Source organism: Protopterus annectens, chromosome 2.part1 (assembly GCF_019279795.1).
Source record: "Protopterus annectens isolate FY-2018-M chromosome 2.part1, PAN1.0, whole genome shotgun sequence".
NCBI classification, from domain to species: Eukaryota; Metazoa; Chordata; order Ceratodontiformes; family Protopteridae; genus Protopterus; species Protopterus annectens.
Genome location: NC_056729.1, coordinates 1,752,141,441 through 1,752,167,806, shown reverse-complemented (window position 1 = coordinate 1,752,167,806; position 26,366 = coordinate 1,752,141,441).

Sequence of the window (26,366 nt, the reverse complement as noted above, 5' to 3'; positions counted from 1 at the left end):
CAATTATATTTCCAGTTACACTTGCATACTGATGAACTTGTTGCAGCCATACCTGCAGACGTTCAATTCCTGCTTGCACATTATATTACTTTTAATCAATACACTGCACTGTTCTGATACATGGTACATAATAATATTTATTTACAAGTACTGGGTGGGTTACTAACCTGCATGGTGGCAGCCGCACCAGCCTTCTGGTGTGCATCTCGACATTCGCAGAGCGGACACCTGCAGCTGTAATACAAAGGGAATAATATTGGACTACACATCTCCATGGTATCAGCTGGTTGAAATCCTTACATACATGGGTAAAATGTGACTTACTCAGTAGTGGGCGTTGGGCATTTGCCGGGCCTCCTGGATCCAACGGTTCAATTGGTCCTGCTTATGCCTCTTCAGGTCCGCATGGTGGTGACGGACCTGCTCACCAGTGCGTGGAATGCCAGTACCACTGGTCAGCTCACGAGCCAACTGGTCCCACGCCTCAGCCCTATATACTCGCCATGAGATCTGGCTCTGCATGAGTTGGGCCTCGTGATTATGGACAAGGAGCCAGACCATGTATCTGACCTCAACGCCCCAACGGTGTGCTCGAAAGCAACGCCCTCACCTACTCCACTCATGCTGACTGCAAGTCTGTTCTACAATCAGTTATGCTGTGTATTCCGCCTATGGGGCTTATATATGCCGCTTTTCCGCACATTTCTCTGATTGGCCGTTTTGGAATTGTATCTACTTCACTGAAAATGCTTTCTCATGCTCCATTCTGGGTTTTATCCCATATATATGCTATTTCTGCTTTTCTAGGTATTGCTGTCATGGCTTGGTGGTTTAGTTCCTTGACTCTAGTGCATGGTATCCTGTGTTCGAATCGGGCAACTGCTTTTTGCTTTTCCTGACAGAAATGAGTTGAAGACCTGTCAATCAAACATGCCAAAAGCACTTTTAAGCACTTTAAACCTGTTCTGCTTCGCTTATGGAGGTAATGCATGCGCACTGGCAGTTAGTTTGTGGGAGCGACGCGCAAACGGTGTGCGCTGGGATAAATCTTAATTGGCTAGTGACACACATGTTCAGCTAATTGCACACAGTTTCAGCCTGTTTACCCACTGCTTGGCAACGGGCACGCAGTTTGCAGCTTTTTAAACACTACTCGGCTACAGGCACTCTGTCTCACGGCAGCTTAGCTATCAGTACATTTCTGACTATTTTTATTCTTATGTTACTTCAAAATATATGCTCTGTTTCATTCCATTTTACAAAAGGGAATACATTTACATTTGTACAATACTGTCTGGGGCTTTTAGTGCTTATTTACAAAAAAAAAAAGGTTGTTGTAGGGCTCGAACCCTGCCTGCCTACTCATAGGGCGGTACTCTACCACTAAGCTATTATTTCTTGGCTTACTTTGCATATTTAGTTCTTATATCCTTTTCCACTGACTGCTAACTGTGATTGCGCTAGTAGCACACGCGCACACAGTAGCAAACATTTACGGGTTTAACAAAAAAAAAACAGATTTTCATTTACTTTTATGACATCTCTTCACTTTATACACTGATGGCCAGTCGGGCATGTGTTGTATAGTGTGTTTATTCACATTTTCATGGCCTTTCTCGTGGCTGTTTACTTTCAGCCATTCTAGTTTTCCGGGGGCGTGTCCACTTGCAGAGCTTAGCCTACAGACACGCCCCCTACTCTCTTACACGGACCGTGTAAGAGTTACTGGTGTGATTCAGCATGCCTCATGCACCTCATGCATATGCATGACATGCTGACATCACACAGTTTAACTGCAGCCTCCATGTAAGAGTTATAACTCTTACACGGAGGCTTCCTGAATCTGGCCCATAGTAGTTATAGAATATACACTATGTGAATGGTTCATTCACATGCATCAAATTTAACATCTGTTTTGTCATCACTTCATTATAATTATTCCATTTTATTTTACTTCACATTTTATGTTTTTCATTAATATTTTTATCATTGGTGCTTTTGACTTGATTAATATCGTTTGGTGACATCTGCACATGTACTTATATACCATATTTCATGTGCATGAGATCTACATGTATATTTTATATCTTATAATAATATTACATAATTATATTTTATCATACTAATGTTCGAAACATATTTACATTCTCTATAGTGTTTTGTTTCTAGTTCATTAACACATGGAAAAGTATATATATACTCTTTCTCAAAAAAGTTTTTTTATATAATGGCTAGAACATTATAAACTACAGATCCTGCAAGAGCATGGATAATTTTGACATTTATTTCTTATTATGATTATTTTATTTTATTCTTCACTTATCTTCTCAGATCTTATATATATATAATGTAATTGTCGTTAGGTTCTACATTATATTTCACTTGGTTGCTGATAGTTCCCTTCCTGAAGCTTGTTTAGCTTCTAGATCCAGTAAGCTATATAACATACATTCGTAATCCCCTTTTGGATCCATTTACATATATCCGTGATACAAACTGCAGGAATTACAGACCTTGCACCTCTGTGCCTATTAAGAACTGTGTACACATATTAGCTCAGTTAGTCCTTTAGTTTATTGCTACAAGTAAGATTTTCATATCTTAAAATTGGTTCAAGATACTCTTGTTGCACTCTGCACTTCATTATTTTACTAACTGACGATCACTGTATTTATCAAGGACGCCATGGCGTTATTTACGCCTTGAAAATATAGCTAAATACAAGAATGAATTAAATAGTAACGAAGAAAACTAGTCACTTTGTTTTGTGACTATAAAAGATCAGCGATGGGCTGTTTTAACTTTTGATCCTTTATCATCTATGGTGCTAAATTTTATTGTTACTATTCATTTTTAATACCTATATGTGCCAGATTTTGTGATGTATGTTTCATAGAAACTGAGACATATTCTAAAGATTTACAAAGTATGTGAATGACTGTATTCACATTAAAGCATAAGGCTTTAATTTTATATATATATTTACATTTTTTAATATGTTAAAGTATAAGTGCTTCACAACATAGTTGTTTATGAGAACTGCTTATAGGAGTTGAATCTCAATGGTGATGTTAGTTTCACTTTAAATCTGGAACGGCAGTTTTTTCTAAATGACGATGTTAATGAGATTATCACTTCTGTTACTTCTATTAATTAGACAGCTTTAGTTACTATAGTAAATAATTTTCCCGCCTTGGGTTGTATATAATGTGAGCTTCTTCTTAGTCTAAGTATAATCTGATGAAGCGTAGCTGTGTACTACGTGAAAGCGCTTATTTTTTCCTTGGACCTCAATAAAGCCAGTTTGGAGCCTTTTATGTGATTGGACTGAATTTTGTTATACTGTTCGTTAAAGATATCGTGGCTGGTAACTCCTGTTTCGTTTTTGTGATCACTGCTGCAGTGTACAAAACAAAAGGGAGACTAAAAAAGCTCAAGAAACAGAATGCGAGGTGGATCGTTGAGAAGAACCCTAAACAGACCCACATAAAATGGTTTCAGCAAAACCTGCTCTGGTCCTTGAAATCATATCCAATTTATAATGCTTAGTAAAGGTATGCATTGAAGACCAAGTAGCAACTTCAAGGATGGAATTGGTGTCCAATCCCTTGAAGAAGGCACCAGAAGAGACAACAGCCCTAGTGAAATGAGCTCTAACAGAAGTAGACAGACATTTGACATGAGAAGAATAACATAAGGAAATGGCCTTAGACATCCAGGAGGAAGATGGTTTGCTTAGAAACAGCCACACCCAATGTCCTGGGATGAAAAGAAACAAAAAGCTGATCACACTTACGAATGGCCTTAGTTTTATTCAAATAGAACCTGGCTTGTCTGTGGAAACCTAAGGTATGCAGGACCCTCTCAATAGCAGACTGAGAAGGGAAAAAGAAGGGATTTGTATTTATTGATTCAAGGAGAACTCATTGAATACTTTGGGCATAAAAGAAGGATTAATATGAAGGAAACCCTGTCCTTGTGAAAAAAACAGAAAAGGAGGAACGAGGGCTTGGAGCTCAGAAACACTCTAAACAGAAGGAAGAGTCAGCAACAAAGCAGAGTTCCAGATACAAATTTGCAAAGATACAGAATCTGCATTCTCAAAAGGAGCCTGAGTCAATTTTTCCAAAACAAAATTAAGTTCCCAAGCAGGACAAATAGGTTTTCTTGGAGGTCTAATATGCAGGGCAGCTTTAAGAAATGTGTTTGACCACAAAATGAGAAGTCAAAGGAGGATTCAAGGGCAGACAAGCAGACATGGATGACAAATGGGCCTTCACAGAAGAATAGGTCAGGCCAGATTGGAGCAACTCCCTCAAATAAGAGAGGACCAGAGGGACCCCACTGAAAGGTGTCCTGATTACGAAATGTGACACCAGACAGAAAATCTTTTCCATTTGGACATATAAGATTTCCTGGTTGGGGGGTTTCTTGCTCCTGTAAAACTATGACCATGTCCTCAGAAAAGAGATGCCTTAGAAGAGATCAAAACCCTATCACCCACAATGGCATTTGCAGAGTGGATGAGTAAGGATGGATAAGAGACCTCCTTATCCACACCTTGTCTTTTCCATTTGGACATATAAGATTTCTTGGTTGGGGGGTTTCTTGCTCCTGTAAAACTATGACCATGTCCTCAGAAAAGAGATGCCTTAGAAGAGATCAAAACCCTGTCACCCACAATGGCATTTGCAGAGTGGATAAGTAAGGATGGATAAGAGACCTCCTTATCCACACCTTGTCTTGTGTGAGAAGATCCAACCTGTGAGGTAACTTGTGGTGTTTGTCCCTGGCCACTTCCAGTGCTGTCTTGGCCAAAAGAAGTCACTAACAAGATTTTCTGGAAGTCCAACTGAATTTTGTGCAGGAGTCATGAAAGTAGAGGGAGAGGGGGAAACATCTCCTTCCAAGGAAAAGAAAGGGCATCCATCTTCCATGCCAGATGGCATGACATTCTGGAACAGTACAGAGGAATCTACCTGTTCAGAGGATAGGCAAAAAGATCTGAAGAATACCCCACCAATGGACAATGTCCAGAAACACATCTCTCTGAAACATCCATTTGTGAGCCTGTGTTTTGTACCTGCTCAAACAGTCTGCCAATAGATTGGGGTCTGAAGGAATGTATACTGCCTGAAGAGTTAATTGATGACAAAAAGAAAAACAAAAAAAAACTCTATAGTGTTGGCATGCAGCCGGACATAGTTGGCCTCAGATGCCCTTGGTTGTGCTGAGCCTTATTTTCCATCTGGTGCATAATGGGAGTTACCTATCCACAGATGACATTTGCTGATGAAGGGGATCAATTTAAAGCTGTCATGTATCAGGATTTACATGACCTCAGATGCCCTTGGTTATAGAAAACAAGTGGTTTAGAGTTGGTATGTAGCAGGACTTTCATGACCTCAGTGGGCCCTGTTTGCAGAAAGTAATCAGTATAGGTGTGATGGATAATGGAACTGACTTCATTTCAGAGAAGCTTGGTTGCAGAAAGGAATAAATTTAGTGCTGGTGCAGGATGTATCTGACATCAGAGGACCTTAGCTGCAGAAAGGAATCAGTTTGGAACTCTTGGGTATCGGGTCCTACCTAAGCTCAAATGTCCTCAGTTGCAGAAAGGAATCAGTTTAGCAATAGTACATAGCAGGACTTAGCTGACCTCAAAGGCCCTTGGTTGCAGAAAGCACTAGTGTATATTTGGAGCTTAGCTAGACTAATCTGACCTCAGACGACTTTGGTTGCAGAAAGCAAACAGGTTAGAGTTGGTGGGTAGTGAGTTTTAACCTCACCTCAGAGGGTCTTGGTTGCAGAAAGCAAGATCAGTTTAGAGTAGGTGTCCTACAAGAGTGTCTTACCCATAGAAACTCACAGTATCTGAGCAATGGACTAAATTTCAATACAAAAAGTGCAGGGTTGTTCTTATAAAAGGTACCACCTCAAAGTGGATTACATCTTTAGAGACATTGTCACTGTCATGGACAATGAACCCTCCCACCCCCCCTAACATATATACCATAGTCAGGAAATTCTTCTCCTCAGTGTAGCTAATTACTACAGGAATGTCATCCAGATCTGTGGAAGTTATAGTCTCACTACTGTTATTTGGAATCAGAGTACACCATCCTCTTCTGCATGCTAATTTTCCAGTCTCACTGTCCAGCCAGAAAGATTCTATTTCCTCTCCAAAAGAATCTTGTGTTTGACCTCCCTTTGTTAATTTATCTTGGCTTTAAATTGCATTTAGTATTCAAATTACCATTTTATGCACTTAATCTAAATTGACAGTTTAACTCCCTTGTTTCCAGTGTATGAAAGGACAATGAAAACATCAGTGTGTTTTACAAACATGAAGTTGGCAGAAGAAGATTGTTCAAGGGTTTAAGCATTGTCTTTGTTTAGTTTTGATCAATGGCTGTTTTATTATAGAAATATAGTATTTTTTAAGATGAGTAGACATGAATATAAATTAGTTCTGGACAAGTCACATCTGAAGAATTAAAGAGTTTAAATGTGATTGTATTTAAAATAATATGGTGATATCTATGCCCATGTCTAGTCTTGCTAGTTTATTTATTTGTGTTTTTTTGAGGGGGGTGTACTTTGGAGGCTTTGTTGAATACCAGTGTGACTAATCTTTACTAGCAGAAACTGCATGTTCCTTTTAATGTATTAAAATAATAATTAAAATTTAAAAAAAAGAAAATTAAAGTGACTTTACTGTTGAGCACATTAAACTGATGACCAAATGAGTGACTTATAAAATAGTTATTGTAATTGTAACGGGTTGTTTGGCAGTATAATGGAGATTACATGTCTTAAGGCATTATATTATTACTGTTTTATGATGCTGTCTGAGAATTGTTTAGAAGTGAAGACAGGTGCACTGAAATTTCCTTGAAAAATCAATAGAAATTATTATTAAGTGCATTGAACTGCAGAAATCAATGAGTGTACTAGACAGTGGAGATGAAATGGTGTATTGGCTGATGTAAATGATAACTTCAATAATATAGAAAGGATGGTTATTTGATGACAGTGGATAATATCTCGGATGGATTGGTTTTCTCCCTGGGAATTACTATCTATATTATGTAGAATAATATTGTCTAATAATATATAGTATTATTGTCTAGTAGTCTGCACTCTGGATTGAGGCTCTGAGCTACAGTTTCTGTTGTACAGGGTTCAATTCCCTTCACTCTAATCTGATCCAGTGTGATCCTGAGCAGGTTAGTTGTGAGCTGCAGTTCCTGTGGTACAGGATTCAATTCCCTTTGCTCTAATCTACTACAGTGTGATCCTGAGCAGGTTACTTAAAGATTCATAGGTACATACATTCATAGGTTCATAGGTGTTTACTAGGCTAATGACCACAAGGGCCCTTTTAAGCCTAGCCATGCATCCCAAATCTCTGACAAGTTCTGATACCCTTGATAAGTGTAAGCATGGGCCTGGGAGATTAACCATTTACAGGTTACCTGTGTCTATTAGAGACATAGGTGCCAAACCAGGGAAGAATTTCAGGTTTCCCATCCAATTGTCCAAGTTCCACTTGAATTGGATTAGGGAAGAACTCTGCTTCACATGGATGGGGAGCCTGTTCCATAGACAGGGTAGTCTCTGAGATACATACTCACCTCTCCAGCAGGTCCTATTTATATCACAGGCAACGTCTTTAGAATGGGTAATTCTGGTGCTGTTTGTTTTGTGCATATGCAGGAGGTCCATCAGAGTGTGGTCTGACAATGCCCTGTATGCCAGGCATAGATCTCCCCTCAAAAGTCTGTAGGAAACAGAATACAGGGATAGGGCCTTGAGGCAGTCTGCATAGGACAAATTACTTGTGCCCTGTATTCTTTTAGTGAGGAACATCTGTGCACATTCCAGTTGTTGGATATGCCTGGTTAGGTATATACCTTACAACATAGTGCCAGGGGTCAACTAGCAATTTGAGCTAGGCTCCTCAATGGTCCCCTGGACTTCAAGTCTAATAACTGCTTATGAACCTATTGTGGAGATTGTCCGAATAACTAATTAATATGCAATAGAATCTCATACTAACATGAATAGCATGTGACCATTAAGCACTGCTAATGAGAATAAATAAAGTGCTAATACTGAAAAAGTAATTACAAAAAATTAATTGCAAATTAAATCGTTCTTTCATATTTTTTCAGTATTGTGTTAAAGATTAATAATGATTTTCAAAAGACGAATGGGTCATCTCAGAGATTTGTGCTGACACACTACTGTAGACGTGGTGATGCGGAATGAAGGTAGCAGGTAAAATGGGATGCACATATGCGCGTACTATGTCCAGCAGTGCTGATACAGTATTACATATAAAGGGTCTTCCTACACCCATGTGTGCTGAAACAATGCTATCCATGTGGGTTCATAGTCAAAGTGTATTGATACTGTGCTATGTATGTGTGCTCATCCAGAATCTAAATGCACTGACACAGTGGTCATCCTGAGCCCAAATGTACTGTCACAGTGTTATGCACATATGGCCATCTTTTGTCTAAGTGTAACGATATAGCATTATGCACTAGTGGCCATTCTAAGTCCAAGTGTTCTTTCAAAGTGTTATTTAGATTTAGTCATAGTGAGTCCAAGTGTAGTGATAGAGTGTCATGTACATCTGGTTATCAAGAGTCCAAATGTGACACAGTATTACAAATGTGTGGTCATTCTGAGTCCAGTTATATTAAGATAGTGTTATGTACATGGCAAAAACACTGCAATGATTGACCCTGATAACATTTCAAGAAGCTTACTAACTAGCATGAAATGTAACCTCTCTGGTCCACTTGAATTACTTTTCAGCTAGAGCCTACAATCAGGTTTTGTGCCCAAGGAATGGAAAAAAGCTACATCCATTCCCCTGCACAAATGAGGTCCAACCAATGATCCGTGTAACTACAGGCCCATAAGCCTGACCGGCCTCATATGTAAGTCCATGGAAAGAATCATCATGGACATGATAAATGAGGACATAGGTAACCTGCAAATGTTGGACCCATCACAGTTTGGTTTTGTTAAAGGAAGGTCATGCCTATTAAATCTGATGGAATTCTTTGAGAGGGTCACCAAAGCAATTGACCTGGCCATGTTTTTTGATATAATACCCCACTCAGACATTATAGGAAGCTCACTAAATTAGGTATAAACCTTTCGTCACCCACTGGATAGTCACCTGGTTCACTAATAGGACCCAGGAGGTCAAAATACGTGAAGTCACCTCCACCAAAAGGCCAGTCGCTAATGGAAGTGGAAGCAAATGCTGAAGGTTTATGGCTGACAAAGATTTCAGATGATTACATTTGAGGGCTATCACTGACTCCCCCAAAGACACAAGCAGTCTTCAAAAAGGCATATTTCTGACTAACAAATGGTGCTAAAACCATGGTCTTAAACTCAATGCTAAGAAATGCATAATTCTACCCTTTGGGAAGTCAACTATCTGGGCTAATCAGCATGTTCATAATATGCCCCTAAGTGTCAACGCTGTTGTCAGAAATCTGGGTACGCATGTAGACAGTAGCTTTCCTTCAACCACCATGTAGCCACAGTGGTGAAGAAATCATTTTATGTTGTGCACCTTGTAAGTGATGGAATGGCATCTACTTCCAAAGAGGTCATTATCCCACTGTACTCTGCCCTATTCCAACCATTAGTATTTACTTTGCCAGGCATATGCAGCAACTTGAGTGGTTTTAGAGGTTCATTACAAAAATAATCGTCTTTTTCTTTCAGTTGCTCTCATTAGGGATCTCCACAGCAGATCATCTGTTTCCATTTCTTCCTGTCCTCTGCATGTTGCTCTGTCACACAAACCACCTGCATGTCCTCTCTCACCACATCCATAAACCTTATCTTAGGCCTCCCTCTTTTCCTGTTACCTGGTAGCTCCATCCTTAGTATCCTTCTCCTAATATACCCAGCATCCCTCCTCAGCACATGTCCACACCAATGCAATCTTGCCTCTTCGGCTTTGTCTGCAAGCCATCCAACCTCAGCTGACCCTCCAATATACTAATTTTTAATCCTGCCCATCTTCATCACACCCAGTGCAAATCTTAACATCTTTAACTCTGCCACCTCCAGCTCTGACTTCTGTCTTTTTGTCGGTGCCAACATCTCCAACCCATATAACATAGCTGGTCTCACTGCCATCTTGTAGAACGTTCCCTTTTACTCTTTCTGCTACCCATCTGTAACAAATCACTCCTGACACTCTTCTCCGCCCACTCTATCCTGCCTGCACTCTCTTCTTCACCTCTCTTCCACACTCACCATTATTCTGAACTGTTGACCCCAAGCATTTAAACTCATTCACCTTCACCATCTCTACTCCCTGCATCCTCACCATTTCTCTGTCCTTCCTCTCATTCACACACATATTATCTGTCTTAGTCCTGCTGACCTTCATTCCTCTCCTCTGTAGACCATATCTCCACCTCTCCATAGGATCATAGGAAGTTACTAGGTTATTGGCATTGAGACCCTTATAAGCCTAGCCAAGTGTTTAGCCCATGTTTGGACAAGTCAGCACTCAAAGCCCCTGTTCAGCAGGGACAGGGGAGGAATCCCAGGGGTGTATTTTCTGTTTCCCATCCAGTTATCCAGGGTCTGCTTGAAAAGGGACAATGAGGTACTCTGCTTGACATGGAGGGGGTGTCTATTCTAGAGATGGGGGGAAGTCTCTGGGACACAAATCTGTCCGACCAACAAGTCATATTGATGTCACAGACCAAGTTGAGGTCACGCGTGCGGGCTACTTGAGTGGAGCTTGACTTGCTGATATGCAGTAACCCCATCAAGGCAGGGTCTGAGATTGCTTTGTATGCTAGACAGAGGTCACCTCTGAGGAGTCTGCATGAAACTGAGTAGAGGGACAGGGCTTTTAGCCTATCTGTATAGGGTAGATGTTTGAGGCCCTGAACTCTTCTGGTGAGGAACCTCTGTGGTGTCTCCAGCTGCAGCATGTGTTTTGAGAGGTACATGCTGAAAGGGGCATTGTACTCAATAATTGGCCATATAAGTGAAGAATACAGTGATGTTATGACCTCCTTTTCCCTGGATGGGATACCCTTCCTTATGAGGTGCACCATATAGAAAACTTTCCGTACAGTGGCTGCAACATGGTGGACAAATGTCAGGTTGCTATTAACCTGGGTGCCCAAATCCCTCATGACTGATTGCGTGCTTAGGACATTGTTATTAATGTGATAATATGTGGGGACATCACTCTCCCCAAAGGGAATGATGATGCATTTTTGGCATTAGGCTTGAGGCCATGTTTCTGGCACTAGTTATTTGTTTGGGTGAGACCCTCTTGGAGGACATCCACATCACTTGGGGAATTGATGACCACACCCAGCTTGCAGTTATCTACAGACTTGGTCAGCCATAGCCCATTGGTTTTGGCCTGCACCTCAGAAAAGTACATCCCAAATAACAGAGGCCCCAAGACCGATCCCTGGGGTATGCTGCTCGTTACGGGTCTACTGCTTGAGGTGGCTTCCCCTATTTTGATTAGGTGGGTTCTATCAGTGAGCCAGTTTGCTACCCATCTGATATATGGATTGATACCTAGTTGAGAGTTTGTCTCGAGTAGGGAATAGTGTCTAAGGCCTTGGCCAGGTCAATGTAGGTGGTGTGCACCATCTTCCCTTCATCCATAGCTTTGATGACTGTCTCAAAGAAGTCAACCAGATTTAACAGACATGACCTCCCCTTGACAAAGCCAAACTGTGTGGGGTCGAGTGTTTGGAGGTTGCCAATGTCCCTGTTAATGAGGTCCATGATAATCCATTCCCTGGTCTTGCAGATCAGGCTAGTTAGGCTGATGGGTCTATAATTTCCCAGATCGGTGGATGCTCCACCTTTGTGCAAAGGGATGACAGTGGCTGTCCTCCACTCGGCTGGGACAAAGCTGGTACCCAAGTTTTGGCTGAATAGGGTGCCTAATGGTGCTGCAAGTTCATGCTTGAGGTCATGGAGGATGCAGCCTGGGATGTTATTGGGTCCCATGTAGGCTGTATTTTTTGCCTTTGAGAGGGCAGTGATTACCTGTTCCCTAGAAATAAGGGGAGGGGGACAGGTACTGGAGTTGTCCTTATTTACTGGTGGGAGGAACAGAAGGGTGAACTTTTCACTGAATCTGTCAGCCAGTAGGTTGGCTATATTTACAATATTTGTGTATGTGGTGCCCTTGACCACCATTTCTGAACAGATCTGGGTGCTTCCTTTGAGATTGTGAACATATGTGAAGAAGGCCTTATGATTGACTCTAGTAGATGTGGCCAATTTGGACTCTAAGTTGGCTTTAGATTTTACTAGTTCTCTTATTTGCTTGTTCAGGCTAAGGAGAGATTGTTTCCAATTGGACACATGCTCCATCCTGGTCCTGGAGAGCAGTTTTTTTTCTTTTGTTATATAGTTTATTTATTGCAGATGTCCATCAGACAGGTTTTCTCTTCCTTGTGGAGGATGATTTTGTACTGTCAGGTATTCCTGATTCCATGCATCTGTATAAGTGTTTGTATAGTACTTTGGTGTAGATTTGGACATTGGTGCTAATTCCAACAGATGGGGAGGGGGCTGTGAAGCTGTTTATACCATCCCTCAGGAGGTTGTTATCAGCTTTGGAGAAGTTTTTTTGTTTGACTCTAGCTTGGGGGGGGGGTCAGGGGAGATGCTGACTTCGAAAGTGACCACCTTATGGTCAGATCTTACCAGGGAGGATGATATGTAGGGGTGCACCAGTGGTTATTCATGTTGGTTAATACCAAGTCCAAGATATTATCACCTCTTTTGGGGTTTCCGATTAGCTGCTCCAAGGCATTTGCTTTGATAAAATCAAGGAATCTATGGGCATTTGCATTCTGGCATGAGTAGTTTTTCCAGTCTATGGTTGGGTAGTTAAAGTCACCCAGTATCGGGGTAAAGGGTTGAATCCTGCTGGATTCAAAGAGATCCAGATAGGTGGAGTGGGCATCCGGAATCAAATTTGGGGGCCTGTAGCTAGCTATGATTTGAATAGGGGTCTTGTCAATAGTTAATTGCACCTGGAGTGTCTCCTGTGCTTCATACTGTTTGACCAGCCTGGAGGTGTGTGTGTCTTTAATATACACTAAAACTCCACCTCCTTTGGCTTTGCTGCCCACAGTTTGGGGTCTGAATGTATGACAGGATAAGTAACCGGGTAAGGCTGGGGTGCTGTCCACAGCATTGAACCAGATTTCTGTGACTGCACAAATGTCAGCATCTTCCAGGGTTAAAATTGCTTGCAATGAGTGAAGTTTCATGTTTAGACGCCTAGTATTTAGCAGCATATGACCTTTAATTTGCATTTTGTTGAAATTTTTGTGTTCATTTTATCGACCTCAGGACATTTCGTAAAAAAGGCACTATGGCGGAGGCAAGAGCCTTTGCCAGAAGCCTGAAGCCCAAGTGAGACAGATGCAGACGATCTCTAGCAAATCATCATGTTCTGTCGATCATATCTTCCCAGGCTGTCAGGTAATGGATCCCCGTGGAATGACACCAGAAACTAGAGGGTACCCTATTCAACCAAAGCCTGAGGCAATTGTTAAAGTCAATCATTTACTGTTTGTATTGAGGCATCATTCTGGGTGATGATAGAATTCTGCTTAAGGCTAGGGACATACCTGCCTGGGGCACATATTCAGTGAGCTCAATTATGTCTTTCTTCATATAGTCCAGGGAGGTCCGTCTCAAGTTGTGCACCACAGCATGGAATATGACAGAGTCACAGCAGTACCTGTTGTTGGCAGACTTGAGTGCGTGGATATGGCAGCTTCTGGGACCTGACAGACAACTAACTGTTACTTTCTCCTTATCCAGCTTGGTGAGTGGCATATCTGTGTGTCTCACAATGGAGTCTCCTATTACTAATATGTTGGGTTTATGGTTAGTCCTTTCTGGTTGTGCGACACAGGTGTCTGGACTATGCATGGTATGCGGTGTGGAGGGTTTTGGAGTTTGCATGTGTTTTTGGCTCTGAGGTCTCCTTTGTTTGGGTATGTTTTTGTTGAGAACCTCCAGATATCTGGGTGTTGTGTAGTTGAGGGTGGTGTTTGAGGTGTAGTGATTCTGTTGATAACCTTCTCAGTGTCAGATATGCTGGACTGTGAGGGAGAGTGCATAGACTCTAGTTTCTTAATGTAATTGCATCTCTCACAAATTGTGTTCCTATGTGGAAATAGCAGATGGTTGCCCATGTACACGAGGCAGTTGCTACACTGTCTCAGTATGCCCATATCAACCAGGCTGGCAGGAGAAACCATGGTCTCAATGATATCTGCAAACCTCATACTCCATGGGGACTCCTGCCTGATCTCATGAGTCAACCTGTCCATTACCATTGCAAATAAGAAAGGGCTCGGAGATGATTCTTGATGTAATCCCACCTCCACCTTGAACACATCCATCATTCCTACTGTAGACCTCACCACTGTCACACTGCCCTTGTACATATCCTGTGCCACTCTTACATACTTCTCTGCCACTCTCAACTTCCTCATACAATACCACAACTCCTCTCTAAGCATGCTGTCATATGCTTTCTCTAAGTCCACAAAGACACAAGACAACTTCTTATGACCTTCTCTATAACTGTCCATCAACACTATTAGAGCAAACATCTGATTTGTATCTGTAGTGCTCTTTCCCAGCATGAAACCATGCTGCTGATCACTAATCATCACCTCCCTTCTTAACCTAGCTTCCACTACTATTTCCCATAACTTCATGCTGTGGCTGAGCAGTTTTATCCCTCTGTAGTTACTACAGCTCTGCACATCACCCTTATTCTTAAAAATCAGTACCAAGACACTTCTCCACTCCTCAGGCATCCTCTTACTTTTCAAGATTTCGTTAAACAATCTGTTTAAAAACTTTACTTCCATCTCTCTTAAACACCTCCATGCTTCCATAGGTATGTCATCTGGACCAACAGCCTTTTCATTCTTCATCCTGTTCATAGTTGTCCTAACTTCCTCCTTGCTAATCTGTTGCATTTCTTGATTCAATATTCTGACCAGCCTTCTCTCTCATTCATTACAAAAAGAATACAAGATATAAGAAACCTGCCTTATACACAGTGCTTTAAAGCAGTAGTAGCTGGTGACTTCAAATCAAAGGGTGGGGCTGCAGGAGACAGCTGAATGGGTGGGGGTCAATGGGAAGCGGTGCAGCCAACTAGAAAGGGGAGGAGCCATGCTCAAAAAACACAAAAACTGTAACTTTAATTAAATACGCTGCCCTAGGTGCCAAACCGTCATTAAGAGAGTCCAATCAAGACAAAATGAAGTGTAGAAGAAAAAAAGATATTTCAATGCATTGGCTGCATGACAGCCTACTTAATATCTAGATGGAAACAAAAAGGTTGTGAGGCATGAAAAAATAAATTACTTTTTAAATACATTACTGGAATGCCAGTCAAAATCAAGTATAAGAAAAACAAGCAGCACTCAAGTCAAACCACTTCTCCTTGCAATGCAGTTCTAATTATAATTTATATTCAGCTTTATTAAAGTACCAAGTAACATGCTGAAAGTAGCAATCTCTGTGATACCCCCACTTGTAAAAATGTTTATTATCCAAAAAAGACCTGCTGCCTGACAACTATCTACTTGTTTCATGGGGAAAACATGATCAAAGTAAAAAATGAAAAGCAAACAAGAAACAAGCTCAAGATACATTGCTTAAAGGATTACTGCACAAGTTATGGACCACACACGATAGCTTGGCATTCTGTTAAGTTTACAGGTAAAGCCTGCAAAGAAGACTGGAAGTCTCCAACAAGTGTAATGAGCTTCTTAAAATAATGTAATTCTGTCCTTTATTGCAAATACTGTCATATGCATTTCAATACCCAAGGCTTATACATTATCCAGTTATGTAAGTATTCTCTGCATGGCAACAACAGAAAGGCTTTCAATGTTGGCAATTCTTTAACAGTATGCTTATTAAAGCTTACTTGCATCTTACAATCTCAGACAAGCTTACATGATGGTCATTAAAGCATTGCTACTAAAACATAGAGCAACAGGCACTTTTTGAATAATAAAAAAGCATAAATCAACAGTATAAAATATGACAGAAACCAGAACATTCTGCAAAATCAAGGACAGATGAAAAGCCACTGTAGTACTTGTGTCTACCTTGGATGGGGGATAGCCTGCACATTTACACTGCATAACTGCTCCTTGTCTTGCTTGGACGTATCAACATAGTCACTACATGGGGGAGTGGGGTGCAACAAGTATGTCACAATTTGAAATGTCTCTGGCTGACCGTGATAGCCCTGGCACATTTGTCATACCACTAAACCTCAGAGCAAGAAATCTGGACAAAGCCATACATAGAAGTAGGACAAAGGCCCAAAAATAAGGACAATTTTTAATTAATTTAATTATAAACTTAGAAAGATAATAGAATAGGTCTTGCATTAGTATGAATTTTCTGAAGGGTATGAAGTCTGAAACTCAAATGTCTGCCATTATTTTCTAACTTCAGTCTTTAATGATTTGCTACTAATTTGCCAGAAAACCACAATTTTATGAAAAACGGACCAAAAAATGTGATGCAAAAATATAAAATAGCCACAAAAATACAGCTGGAAACCTGTCAAAGAAGGGACACTTTTTAAAATATTAGTAGTGTTATCTTGAGCAGTTGACAAAATAAAAGTATCTACATGCATTTCTGAAATAAAAGTAATTTATAACTCTGATTATTACAGTTATTTATTAATTGTAAACCCTCCACATTTTCTTCCAAAATTGCCATTTTGTGGAGGGATTATTAGGGGAAGAGCAACATTTTGAGCCAAAATCGGGGACAGTTGAGAGGTTTGGATATCCCTAATTCTATAAAGCAATTTATTTGCACGTACCTCTCAACCTGCTAATGCAGGAAATCTGAGCAAGTCCAAATATATTGGGGGAACATACAAACAGTACTAAAAATTGCTCTTGTATAAACTGAAACCATTGATAGAATAATAGGTCTTGCTTTAGCATGCATTTTTCTTTTCAAAACAGGTTTATTGTTTTAACATACAAGAGAAATATCATAACAATTTTATACAAGTAATTAAAAATAGATATGATTATAACATTCAACAAAATAACTAAAGTATTTACAAAGACATCCACTACAATCAGATCAATTAATTAAACTAAAATACCATGCTATTGAAATTAGGATTTTTTAACAAATTTTGTAAATTATCCCATACAATATAATAAGATGTTTTTCTAGTTGTTCTTGACCTAATTGTGTTTATTTCCATATGGCACACTATATTCATAACATTTTTAAATTCATTGAACGAAGGAGGTGTATCTGAAATCCAATTTCTGGTTATTATTTTCCTAGCCACTGCTAGAATAGACCATAACAAGGGAAGCTTAACCTTTTAACACTTTGAGGTACAGGTGTGTTGAATAATATAAGAGATTTAGAAATAATGAAATTATCTGTAAAAGAGCCTGCAAAAATTCATTAATTGACTTCCAGTATTCCTTCAATTTTATACAGTCATAAAACATATGAGCCCAGTCAGCATTAATTTCTACATTACATCTCTTACATAGATTATCTTTATTATTTATTTTATTCATCATCAAAGGTGTATAAAAAGATCTATGTAAAAATTTCCATGTATAAAGTCTCCAGACAATGGAAGACGTAGTTCTATAGGCAGATTCCAATATATATTGTTTATCTTGTTGATTTGGTGGGTCCCCATTAATAGAAGTGAAATAATTCCAGTATGTATCTACACTGTAAAAGGTTTCTTGTCTGATAATTTTATGTATGTATGAAAGTTTACCTTTATCAGAAACTTTATGTTGTAAATTTAATATCAAGTAATCAATCAGTGTTGGAATAGATTCTTTAACTGTTATAAACATTAGATCTATTTTATTAATGAGATATTGTCTAAAGGTCTGAGCCTCTAACCAGCAAGTTTCTCTTAGATCAAATTCTTGTTTTAAGAAATCTAGATTTTTAACTTTATTATCAGATATCAACTGATACCAGTACTTTAGATCATTATCTATAGCTAAATGAGTTCCTTCAGAAGTAGATGACAAAAGCATACCCTGAGTATACATTATAGGGAATATAATAAAATTCCATTCCCTATACTTAGGGTGCATGAATATAAAGTTACGATAGCTAATAATAATATTTAATGGGTAACAAACCATATGTTTAGGTGTAATAGGTGAAGTACAAAATTCCTTTAGTAACCATAACATGGAGTTATTTACAATTATATTTTTATGTGTTAAGGAGATTTTTATGAAGTGCATACTAATTAGCTCCCAATAATCTTTCCATTTTGCGACATATGACTGATCTATTAATAAAGTAATAACTTTTACAATAGAAGAGATAGTATATAAATTAAAGTCTGGAAAAGAAATACCCCCTTGAGACCAGCTATTAGTATGTTTCTTTAATGCAATCCTAGGTCTATTAGGTGCCCATAGGAAATTTAACATTAGTGTATTCAGTTTCTTGATAATTATTTTTGTAGGTGGAAGTATTATTGATTCTATTAAGTATAAAATCTTGGGGAATATTATCATTTTAATAATTGTAAGTCTCTCCTCCATAGTAAAAAACATATTATTCCAGGTATTAAAAGATTTTGTATATTAAGAAAACAGGTATTATAATTATTATATATAATAGATTTAATATCTTTAGATAGTATTATACCTAAATAAGTTATCTGACCTGAATTGGGTACATATTTAGTAAAATCACTAATGAGAATATTTTTTGTGTATATATAGGTAGTATTTTAGTTTTTTCTTCATTGAATATTAAACCAGAAATACTTTTAAAATTCATCATTTTATCAAATAAAGACTGCATAGAAGAATTAGATCCTGCTGATGTAATTAGAACATCATCTGCAAAAAGTTGAATTTTGGATGTTGTATTTTCATCTATTTCAAAACCCTCTATGTCAGTACTGTTTCTGATCAAATGAGCCCAAGGCTCCATTACTAAAGTGAATAATAGTGGAGAAAGTGGACATCCTTGTTTTGTACCTTTAAAAATGTTTTTTTTTTGTGAAACATATGTTCCTACCTTAATATAAGCCAATGTTCCTTTGTATAAATGCTCAATTAGATTTACAAATGCATCTGAGAAGTTTGTGCACTTCAGTAAGGTAAACAGATAGTCCCAACTTACTGAATCAAATGCTGAACTTATATCAAGACTAATAAGTGTTAAATCTTTCTTTTTCCTATTTGTAAAATCAATTAATGTTAAAGTTCTTCTTATATTATCAAAAGTATTTCTATTTACAATGAAGCCTGTCTGATCTATATCTATAATGCCGGGGATGATTGTCTTCAATCTATCAGCAAAATACTCATAAACATTTTATAATCAACATTAAGTAATGAGATGGGCCGATATGAAGTACATCTAGTTGGATCTTTATTAGGTTTTAAAATTGGCGAAATAAATGTATATTGCCAAGATGGGGGTTATTAACTCAGTTTGGGCCAAAATAAAAACCTTATGTATTAATGAATATGTACTTTTAGAAAGGATTTTATATATCTCTGGTATAATATCATCATTACCCGGTGCTTTGTTTGATTTAAGCTTATTTATTTGTGTAATAACCTCTGTATATGAAATACTTTTGTCCAATAGTTTAATCTGTTGTTTATTAAGCTTTTTATTCATGTTTGTGGTTATAAACTCCTTTATTTTATCTTTAGGATCCATGTTAATGTTATTATGGTTAATTTTGTGAAAGCGATTTCTAAATTCATCTAGTATTTCTGGTATCCTAGAAACATTCTTCTTTTTCCTTAGAGAAAAGATTTCTTTGATATGGTTTTGTTTATTCAACCTTTTTGTTTTATTTTTAAGTCTATGTAAGTATTTGGGGCGTATTGAATAAGACAAAAACTTGTATTTCTCTAAAGTTATTTTAAATTTATGAGTTAAAATTTCTTTGTATTTCTCATTTAGTTTGTTTATTTCTTCAATAACTTTCTTGTCCATAATATTTTCTTTATTATTATGTTTATAAGAGTCTAATTTACTTTGAATATCTAACAATTTCTTATCCCAAGATTTCCTTTTATTATTATACCATCTGATACTTTGTCCATATAGATATGATTTTAAGGCATCCCAAACATAGACAATGGAGACTTCAGGAGTATTATTTATGTCTAAAAATGTTTTACTTCTGAAATTATATATTCTTTATAGTCTTTTAGTTGAGTTAAGTATGCTGGTATCCTTTTGATCTGAACATTATGAGTATTTTTTTATCATGAATTCAAAAACAATTGAATTATGATCAGATATAGGACATGAAATGATTTTGGAATTAATTAAATCTGTTACCATCTGGTTAGAAATAAAGACCCTATCTATTTTTGAATAAGTTTTGTATCTGTTAGAAAAAAGGTGTATGGTAATGATTTTGAATCTATCTGATTATTAATATCATTCAAATTATAAGAATTAGCAAAATCATTTAAATGTTTTGCATTAGATGTAATTCTTCTTTTTCCTATAGTGGTAGTATCACTTTCATGTAGTATACAATTAAAGTCACCAGCTAAAATATTATCTCCTATAGAGAATGATATGATCTTATCAAGATGATGTTTCACTGTATTAATACCAATTCCAGGTATCCAATATACATTAATTAAAGTGTAAGTCTTCCCATTAATTTGTATTGTAACCATACAAAACATTCCTTTGTCATCCTGATAAGACTTAATGGTTTTAGGAATGGGCATACTTTTATTCCATAAAATAGCCACTCCTCTTTTTTCTGAGTGTGCTCTGAACTAACCAATACTGTATATTTGTTTGTGGCTAGTTTATCAACATCTTTTTCAAGAGATGGGTTTCTTGCAGGAAGACTAAGTTGGCCTTATGTAAATTAATGTATCTTATTAGGCTTGCCCTTTTACACGGATTATTCAATCCATTAATGTTTAAAGAAATTCCTTTTAAAGATGTCATTTGGCATTTTTAAAACTTAAGAATCTTATGATCAAAATAACAAATAACAACATAAGTAATGTTACATCTCCTCCTTTAGGTGTACCTTTAAATATAGCTGTATTTATTGAATCTCTTATGGGATTTTGTATACGATTCAATTTTGTTTGTAGTGACAATGAGTGTACAAAATATATTGTGGATGTCAAAACTATATACATATAACAATGAACAAGTGAAAATAATGTAAGGATTAAACCTTGCATCCAGCCTGGAGTTAAAACTCCAACTTAGAGTAGTATTTACCACTCAAGTTAACCCCCTACCCTAAGCAGCAGCACCTCAGCTACCACCTTATCAATTTAATACTGGTTATATTTAACTTAAATTAACAGCTTTCAATTAAATTATCTAGCAAGACAAGACTACACATTTGATAAAACAGCATCATATAAACTAAAATAAACTTTTTTTTTAAAAAACTATTCATACTACTATATACATCTATGTAATATAATACACTTGTATTCAAATAGCATTCAAATAATCTTGATATTAGGAACCAAGAGGAGAGAGAGAGAAATAAAAGACGTGAAAGAGGGAGAGAGAGTGAAAGAAAGAGAGAAAAAAAAAAAGGAAGGCATATTTACATATTAATTTATTCAAAGTATGTAAAAATAAGCTCTAACATTCATTTAAATCAAAAACTTTGGCTAATATAGTTCAGACATTACATATATTAAGATGCATCTATTTTCTGTCATGTAAATGCAGTCAACAGGTTCCAAAAAAACCTTGAATTGCTTGTATATGAGCATTTTACTCATACTCATTATTGTCAATAGAATAAAATATTATATTTATAGAAATTGTTATAAATCATACTGCATAGTTATGCAAATTCTCAGAAACACTTGCATTATTGTAAAAAAAGCCATCTGTATCTTGTATGTCTATACTACTGCTTTAAAATATATCACATGACAATTTCTTCCAGAATAGAGTTATAAAGTTATTTATGCTTGTCAATCAGATGAATTAAATGAGTTATAGTAATGTATATGTTTGGAACATAAGTTTTTAACACAGATTAGTATGTTGCAGTCAAGTAGATTTTCAAAAACACTTGAATAAATGTTTAATTTTCTATGCCTTCTAAAATAAGACATTTACTTAGTACAAGAAACTGCATCATTTAAAATCATTATAACTGACATATTTTATGAATTATAACATAGATATTTAAGTAATTATATAAAGTAACTCACATTTAAATGTTAAAGAGTTAATTTTCCTTCACATAGTCACATTTGCATCAGTTCTACTTCCTGGTAGAGTGTTCTTCCTGAATCTGTGATGTGTCAGTGTGATATCTGGGTCAAAGGTCATATTGACTGCTTTCAGCTTCTCTGTGAGAATTCTGAGAGTTGAAGCTTTTAAAACAACTCGAGGACACTGTTAATGAGGTAGCTCACATCCCAGATTGTCTCCCTTAACATTTTGGCGGGAAACTTGTTAAAAACTAGTGACAAACATTCATTTAGCAGTGTAAATGCATCTAAACATGACAAAACCTTCACAATGTATTTTACAGGTTATTACAGCCTCTATGTAAGAGAAATTAAGCCCAAAGTTATTAATAAGTAATAAAACTCAATATTTTTGTCCCAACTCAATTTTTATGCAAATCTTATTATTTACTGTGTCTATATGATCAAAAGCATTTCTATATATTAATATGAAAAAAATATAAAGAGAAAGAATAAAGAAAAGAAAAAGAGAGTAGAAAATAAAAGAGTGTAAAGCAGAAATAAAAAAAATGTAAGAGAAAGCTATAAGAAGTATATACAATGGAATATTACTTACTGTTTATATTAATAGAGTTAAAAATAAAACATATTATTTACTATTATTTAGTTCTAATTATTATTAGATAAAGCATGACAGATTATTTACAAACAAGCATAAGCAGTATAATCAAGAAAGTATAATTAGGAATAGCATTTGAAGAACATATAAACTTTTTACAAGGAATAAATATGTTATTATTCCATTTATCATATTTTCATTACTCTTCTCTCCCTGCCTTCCCCAACCCTTTACCCACTACATAATCTAAATAGAATGGCATTGTTTAAACAAAGAAAAGAAGAAAAGGAGAAAAAAAGAAAAAAAATTTATCAAATTACTGACCTTACTTCTCTTTTTCAGAAAGAGAAACAAATTGAATAATAGCTTGTTATTAGTTCCTCAGATATTTTGACTGGTTATGAAACAAAACATTTCTTTGCACACAGAGAATAACTTTGATTAAATCTTTTTCAGAATATTTGTGGCTTTCTGGAAATGCAGGAACTATATTTAAAAGATTAATAATGAAGTAAAATGATGAGAGAAAAAGAAAAAACATAGAACAAGTCATTTGTTTTTAGTCTCTTCTTCTTCTCTGAAGTCTTCCACGAAGTTTCAGTTGCCAGTCTCTTTAATGAAGGACTAGCCCATTCCATTTCCTCTATTTTATCCAAAATCTTATTTTTCTGATAAACAGTAAAGCAGAGTCTAAGTCATCAAAAATGTTAGGACCATCAGGAAGGAAGATTTTTAGCTTGGCAGGAAACAGAAGGTATGTTTTAAACTGTGCTTTTTAAGCTCCCTTATTAGTGGCAGAAAAACTTTTCTTTTAGCTATTACCAAGGAAGAATAGTCATTGTCAAAACGCACAGTTGTCTCATTAATCTTAACAGGAGCTTTAGCCCAAGCAGATTTAAGAACCATCTCTTTATCAAAGATGATAGAAATCTAACTATAACTGATCTAGGATAGTTTTTGTTAGAGTTAGTATTAGCTATAGATCTATGTGCTCTTTCGATACCAAAAGAGAATGCTTCTGGTAAGTCTAAAGTTTTAGGGAGCCATGTTGTTAAAAAAGAAGTAATATTGTTACCTTCGATATTTTCTGGCAGTCCAAAAATCCTAATGTTATTGCACCTAAATCTATTTTCCAGGTCATCCAGCTTTGTTTGTAAATGTGTATTTTGTTTCAGCAGAAACTCAATGTTGATTTCCTCTTCTTGGATTCTATTTTCCATGTCATTCACAGCTTCTTCTATGCCTGTCATCTGGATCTTCTGTTGTTGCAGGTCTATATGTAACAAGTCTATTTGTTTTGTAGTTTTTTCTATGAAGGTATCAATTTTAGTATCCATTTTATCCATCTTAGCAGTAAGTTGCTGGATTATAGTTATCAGAGACTGAAGTTCTTTCTTGATGCTGGAGTCTTGAGAATTTGTCTTACTGGAACTCATTTCAGACTGATAAACTGACAGGAAAATTTCCAAAGTGATTTCTGACAGGAATATTGTTAAAAATTCCTTTCTTTTTTAGATATAGTTCAAGAACTATATAAAACAAATATATTTAGAAAGAAAATTACTTCAAAAATTAATTTTTTAAGTAATTAATTCCTATCAATGTAATGAAATTGGTGGAGCTGAAGAAATCTGCTGCTATCCTGTGTTCATCCTTGGCCACGCCCCCTGCTGTATGACTTCTGAGGCATCAGAAACTAGTGCGCAAGTCATAGGAATCTAGCATGCATTTTTCTGAAGGTTATGAAGTCTGAAACTCAGTGTCTGTCATTATTTAGTGACTTAATTCCTAAATGATTTGCCAGAAAACTACAAATTTTATGACGAACAACCCGAAAATAAAAAGCAAAAATCTATTCATTCTGCAAAAAATCTAGACAGTTGAGAGGTATAGTTCAGCTGGGGCTGTCTGAGTTTGCCGCCATTCCCACCACACAAAATCATGGTTGAATGGAGCCTCCCCCCTGCAGCCATTCCAATGAACCATTACTTGGCTATTTCACCCCATTTACCATAAACACTAATGTGCATACTGATTTACTTCTGTGATGATTTGGACTTCATTTGAAAATTGTATTTTGCATTTTACAGCACAAACACTAATAGATATCTGCTAAATAAAGCAACGCAGTCTCACAATGTAAACAGACTTAGCATTAAAACTTCTCTGCCCTTGAAACTCACATTCATTGAAACAGCATTGAAGCCCACATTCAAAGAAAATTAATTTTGTCAGTGGCAGATAAAGATTAACTTTCTGCTGTTTTCAAATCACAGGCCCCTTGCACACGAAGCATACACATGCTCTTTGATACACCTTCCTGATTGTATTCAATTATATTCCTTGTACAATACTACAGTTTTAGAGGGCATTTTTAAATGTATTGTTTTGAACATTTTTCCAGTAAACAGTGAAACAAGATGCATGCATCAGTAATGACAAAAATGGCCAATTCAGAACATTTCCATCATAAAAGTCTACTCAAACTTCTACAGTCCACCAGTATCAGTAAATATGCACAATCTCTGAAGTAAAAGTCATCTAAATAATTCCACATTAAAGAGATCTGTAACTAATGAAGAGGTTGCTGCTAGCAAACAACTGTATATTTCATTGTTGCATCGACAAATAAAGTGCCTGTTGCCCTTGAGGAATAAATTGTCTATGTTACACTAAAAAAAAATGATAATCTACTAATATTGGAATAGGGAATGGATGGCAAACTGATAACAGGTTCATAGTTACTAGGTATCTTCGCCAAAAAGAACTGCAGCAACCACTCCCTTTATAACACAGTACAGTATCAGCAATGCAGCTACCTACTGTGGGAGTAGAACCCGCAGCCTTCTGGATAAAAAACAAGTATAGTACCTGTTGTGCTATTAACAATGCAATCAGCCTCCACATAAGCACAACTAAACTGTTGCTCCCCTGCAGCTCTCAGCTCCTTTTAAAATCTACTCAGCACTCAGCTGTATCTCTGAACTTTGCAGCACAATAAATCTAGAAAAAGCCACAATTTATTTTGGGGGGGTGACAAAAGACCCAAAACCAGGGACACATTTTAAACATTGCTTGTATAATGTTGGAAAGTTGCTAGAATAAAATGCTGTGTTACCACCATACATTTCACTGCCAAAACTTGAACCCAGGACCCTGTGCAAAACAGTCAGAACAACATACCACTATGCCACATCAGCTGTTTTGTGAAAGAGAGGAAGACTGAAACTTAAATGGCTACCATTTAGTGAATTCAGTTCTCATCATAGCTGTCAACCTCTTAGCACAAAACACACGAACAAAGCCAAATAATTGGGGAATACAGCCCCCAAACATATTCAGTGAATTCAGTTCTAACAATAGCTCTCAACCTCTTACCAAAAAACATCTGGACAAATCCAGTAATGGGGGAACACAACCCTCAAACATATTCAGTGAATTCAATTCTT